This window comes from Rhagoletis zephyria, unplaced genomic scaffold (assembly GCF_001687245.7).
Source record: "Rhagoletis zephyria isolate East Lansing unplaced genomic scaffold, Rhagoletis_zephyria_1.1 Rzeph_scaffold_00922, whole genome shotgun sequence".
NCBI lineage: Eukaryota > Metazoa > Arthropoda > Insecta > Diptera > Tephritidae > Rhagoletis > Rhagoletis zephyria.
The window spans coordinates 82,553-88,624 of record NW_016158006.1 but is presented as its reverse complement, the minus strand read 5'-3'; the positions used below and the strand labels follow the sequence as shown (position 1 = coordinate 88,624).

Sequence of the window (6,072 nt, the reverse complement as noted above, 5' to 3'; positions counted from 1 at the left end):
AAATTGTATACTTTTCATGCAAGGTAAATACCCGTTTTTCCGTTTCGGCATTTTTCGTAAAGTGAACAAAACACAGATCAAAAACCAATGAACACTTAGGCACGGTGCACATTAGAGCGATACGATATGCGATGCGATATGCGATACGATACGCGATACGATATGCATACGACATCGGCATGCTGAGTACGTTCCCACGTAGGAAGCGATGAAAACTGTGCACACTTGCACTACATCGACACCGCTGCGATATAATAGGTTCGTTCGCGTAGCTGTTAATTGTTCATGTTTAACCAAAACTTACAGGTTTTTGCGTTCGCGTACGCAAAAAACTTGCAAAGTAGGGGAAATTGAGAGAGCAAAGTGACATTTCATTTTGAGGGGAAGCTGTTAGTTTCTGTTGGAAAAATTTTTGCCAACAGCAATTTGCCAACAGGGAAACAGCTGATCAAAAACAGCTGGTTGGCATTTACGCAAATCACAAAATTTAATTTGATGGTTTGGAAGATAAAAATTACAAAATGCGACTAATTAAACTTGTAAGAAATAAGTAGTTATTTGTTTAATCAATAAACTGTGTCAGTATAACACTTTGCGATGACTTTTCGTACGTTTTAAATTTTACACTTTTGTATGTAAACAAAAATTATATCAGCTGTTCGTCTAACTTGCAAGTTTCTGCAAATTTTCTGTTCGCGTACTATTTTGGACATTTCTCTCTTGTGAGCGAACAGATGACATTTCGCCGGAATTTGGCAGTTGGTTGGTTTCTGTTGGAGATTTTAAACGAACGCACCTAATATTGCATGCGACACCGCTGCGATATAATATTGCATGCGTATCGCACGTGCGATACGGTTTTCTGAACGAGGGGAGATTAGTATTGCGCGGCATTTTTTGCAATAAGCATGATCGTTTCACAGGCGGAATAATCATCCTCAATTTTTTTTAGTCGAATTAATAAAAAAAAACCATCTTTATGGAACTATACCGAAAAAAACTGTTGTAGAACAGACATGACTAGTTTGGCATGGAGAAATATAGCGTCCGAGATCAAGGACATAGGTAAATGCACAAAAGAATATTTTTCGTGATGGTTTATTTGCCTTTGTTTTCACATTTTTAAAAAGAAAATTTAAAGAATCCAATAATTTTAAACCCATTTATTTTTGATTTTGAATAGCAGAGAAGATATTTTGTTTCAAATATTCAAATAAACAGTAATCAATGTACTTAGAAACAATTAGGAAATAATCATATCATTTACCATTTAAAGAAGAAATCAGATATAATAACAAATACTAAAAAATGATGTATGTATGTAGGTAATTATTTTTGATTATTCGTTATGTTTTTATATGTTTTTTCTCTTGAGTGTTATTTTATTATATTTAATAAGTTTTTAAATTAAATAGAGAAAGTACAAATTTGTGTGCTCTATAACCTATAGCTACAAGAAATAATGAAGTAAAAATACCTGACAGGTCATGTTATTTTTCACGTAGGTTTTGCCGAGTGAAGTAAGAATTGAGATACGAAATTTTTGTCACACCCACACAATCTTGATTTAGGGCCGTTTTCTAATGTAAGCAGTAAAGTTGCCTTGGCTACATTCGTCATAAAACTTCAAAGGTTGGCAATGCAACATAAGCAAATATAAAGCAAGAGCCACTGTTAGCAAAAACCAAAACCTTGGTTGAAATATCTAATATATCTGACTCATAAACCAAAACCAAACCAAAATTTAAAGTTGGGTACAAATTTTTAAAGGTTGCATCGGGTGAGCAACAATTTATCGATTCGAGGAATTAATGCGCTGATGAGAAAACGAAAACTCGTATATCTAGACGATAAAGTGGCCGGTAATCTAAAGGTTAGATGAGAAAACGGCCCTTACTGTTAAAAACTGTTATTCCGCACTTATAAGCTTGTAACTCAGCTGACTATATACTGAGTTTAGACCTTTCGAATGATATATGTATATAAACTTTTAGAAAACTTAAGAGATCTGTATGTATTTTCTGTGTTCATTTTTTCGTCTTTTTCAAATTTGGCAAACTATACTATTCCTGAATTGATGCAAAATTAGAATTTAATATATAATGATTTTTACTTTAAAAAATCGCGGGAAAATTATTCAACCTTTCATAAGAAAAAGAATATTTTTGGCTATACAACTCAAAAGTTTTTGCTTAACCTTTTTTTAATTCAGCTTTCACCGATTTCTCCTTGTAGTGAGCGCAATATTCTGAAATAATTTGTCATGAAAATTTGAATATCTCATTTAATTTTTAGCCGACTTCGTAAAAATAAACATCAGTTTTACTCGATATTAAACATACTTTTCTCTTAAATTTTTTAAATCTCTCAACTCAACTCATTTAACTCATTAACAAGCTTATAAGGGCACAAAAGTTTGTGTAGCTAACACAGAATCGTATCGCGTGTCGTATCGCAAATCGCATCGCATATTGTATCGCACTAATGTGCACCGTGCCTAACAGTCTACCGCAGAAGCTGATTGCTTATTTGGGCAGATTTTGGTGAACCTATGAGCTTTGTTCAGGTATATAGACATTTTCTGTTGCAGAGATGGTTGCCTCACTTTACTGAATTCGAGCAATTGTTTAATGCAGAATTTTTTTTATTTGGCCTTGACGGTCCGTGTTATAACGGACAAACCGATATGACCGAGTCTATTTTAACCAAGTTTCGAACTGTGACTTGACAAATAGGTACATAATAACAGAGTTTCCATCTTAAACGAGTCCATTACAAATGGATTACACTGTATCTAGGTTAGAACATGTAAAGGGTTGCCACCTATTAAACAATTAAATTCATATACTTAAGGGAAATTAATAATTACAATATGGGTATCAATCGACATGGTTTTGAAAAGGTTATACTTGCAAACTACATGCAGGAGGATTTCCACCTGTTTAAAAAATCAAATTCAATTTGAATTAAGGGAAATACGTAATTGAAATATATATCACAACTACGACTATGGCAAAACGATAAAAGAGAAACTGTCTGAGGTTTTAGCAAAATCTCTTTTTTCCGAGCTTCGAAATCTGGCTTGTTTTAATGAATATCATTCGATTTCAATATCAGGCTTGGTTTTAAAAGTTTAATTAAATCAAGATAAGGAACTTCCTATTCCTCTTAAACGAAATCTGTGTTTCTATAAATTATTTTTTACTTTTTAATTCACATTATAATAAAATCGAGTTTCAGTCTTTTTCAAAATATAATTTTATTTTCATCTTTTTAGTCTTGAATTCAATTTATTTAAAACTATTATAACGAATAGAGTACCACGCGAAACCCCAACCGACGTTAGCACCCCATTAGTATAAATATTAAGATTTTTGTATTGTAATTTTTAGTTCGTCGATTGTTCTTCATTATTCGTCCATTTTTAACGTTTGTTCCTACGCCAAACATTTATAATAAATTTTTTACATTTACAGCTCCTGCATTTATCACCCCAGGTATAAGAATTTCATTATTTTCATTTGTGAAGTGTGATAAATCGTTTGTTCGTCGTTAGTTTGTCATTTTTTCATCACTTAAATCGAGCAAAAGCCGTTAATAAATTCATAATTTTTACTTTATGTTAAACACTACGTTAAACGTTTAAACAATAATTGGAATAAGGGCCGTTAAGCTAAACAAAAGTGGGCGTGGACCGCCCCCTTTTCCTGATTTTAATGGCGTATTTTTTTGTGCAAATTATCAGGGGTGGCGCTAAAGGTGGCTACACGTGGAATTTTCAAAACCATGGACACAGTTGGAAAGGTGATTTAGGGACCTTTCATTCGATATATATTTATGTATATGATGTATACATATTTCGAGAAAAAGTACAAAAACCTAAAAACCTGGCAATTTGTTTTTTTTTTTTAAATTGATGTTTCTCGTAAAAAATGCGTAATTAACTATACTAACAAATATGATTATCAGAAAGAGCAGAAAAATATCTTTAATTTTATATATGATTTGTAACAAAAAATTCTTGTGCACATTATATTTGTTTAAATATATTAAAATATCATTTTATATGAAAAAGAAAAAGCGCCGCAGGCGAAAATTTGGAATAAAAAATCACGCGATGTTTTATTCCAAATTTTAGTTAGGTATATATTAAAATATGCTTTTATATAAAATAAAGGAAAAAAGCGCCAAAGGTATACATTGTAAAGTATGCTTTTATATAAAAAAAAAGAAAAAAGCGCCGCAGCACAGTGTCGCCTAAGTGGGCAAAAATAAAAAAATCGTTGTCTGCAATGTGAACGCATTTGGTATTTTTGTAAAGTTAAGTTATCCACTAAAACGAATTAAATAGAAATTTCTGCATAAAATGAATTATATGCCGCCAGAAAGCCACTAAATTCGACAAATTTTATACGAAGAATATTAATAAGAGCATAGCCATGCGTAATACCTTGGTTATAATGCACGGGGCGAATCGTAACAAATCGCGGCGAATTCGTAAGGATCTATTGATTTTAGATGGTTCCGGTTTACTTTGCGTTCAAGTGCATTATAATCGTTTGAATTCATTGCCCATACAATAGATAATTAAGTGACAGTTCACTCCGTTTCGTTACTTCCATTATAATCCAGGCATAAGCTCTTCACGTAAACAAATGTCAAAACTACATTCTTTAAAATATAATGTTGGTTTGACGTTTTTTATTTCCACATAGATAGTAAAGAGCTACAGGATTAAACATTTTGGAATAAAATTAAACACAGGGTGTCCCTGCGGTATTCCAGAAAAACAATTTTTTCATTTCATTTCATTTATGTTAAATATGTTATTTTTTATTATTTTATTAAATACTAGCAATTACCCGGCGTGCTTCGCTGCGCCTTAAATGTATTTTTGTGTTGTAACTCTCCCCCTAAGCTCTTATGGCCTCATTTACAAAATATTTTTAAAGAACTTTATGAAGTTAGATTTAAAAAAATCGATCTATGAAGCATTGTTTATTTTTTTTTTGAGTTAATATATTTTCGAAGGTAATTAGAAAATATGTAAAGAACCGACTTTCTCTTGGAAATTTAATTTATAATCTTATAACTGGAGTCTACTATCGCACCCTTTCCTCAAACGTGTATTGATTCAATATTCAAATAACGTATATTTATATAATTTGAAAAAATCTCCCTACTATACAAATATGTACAGCAATATTAAATAATATTTTCAAATGTTGTGAGAGGGAGTAACAAAACAAAATTACTTTTAAGGCGCAGCGAAGCACGCCGGGTATTCGCTAGTGTCACATGAAATTAACTGAGCAAAGTACAATGAATAGCTGTTAAACAATGGCACCATCTACTTTAAATGAAACATACTTATTTTCGTGGGGGATACTCACACACCATATACTTTTCTATTGAAATTTTTCCTGAATTTTCCTAGCTATAAACCTCCAACGAATGCAAAACCGTGAAAATCGGTTCGTGCAGTTCTGGAGTTATAGCGTCAGGAAGGAAAACCCTACTTATTTTTATATTAATTTTTATATTAAAGAAGATTAAAGAACTGTCCGCATTACTCAATTTTATTTTTCACTAAAACGGTATTCATGAATTTTTTAATTTTTTTTTATTTGCTTCCGCATACTTTTGACATAACAGCTTTCATTTTATGCCGATATTAAACAAATACAGCCTAAGTTTACCCGGGTCCACGTTTTGGTCTGTATCTCGATGACCCAAGTCACCCAGCTATATGAAAAGTGCTCAATCTTAAAGCATTCATGAACCCAGCTTTCATTTGATACCCATATTAAACAAATACACCCAAGGTTACCCAGGTCCACGTTTTGGTCTATATCTCGAGACCCTAGTCACCCAGCTATATGAAAATTGCTCTATCTTAAAGTCTCATGAACAGCTTTAATTTGATACCCATATTAAACAAATACATCCTAAGGTTACCCGGGTCCACGTTTTGGTCTGTATCTCGAGACCCTAGTCACCCAGCTATATGAAAAGTGCTCAATCTTAAAGCATTCATGAACAGCTTTCATTTGATACCCATACTGAAAAAAT

At 32.3% G+C, this 6,072-nt stretch overlaps 1 long non-coding RNA gene across 1 annotated transcript in view; it reads left to right on the top strand.

The window, feature by feature from the left end:
• The first annotated feature begins 1,311 nt into the window (after nt 1-1,311).
• The window catches only part of LOC108362067 (uncharacterized), a 10,322-nt gene continuing 5,561 nt past the window's right edge, over nt 1,312-6,072 (top strand). Inside the window, exon 1 of the long non-coding RNA XR_001847412.1 lies at nt 1,312-1,325. This is a non-coding gene — a long non-coding RNA (uncharacterized LOC108362067). The remainder of the gene's footprint in view (nt 1,326-6,072) is intronic.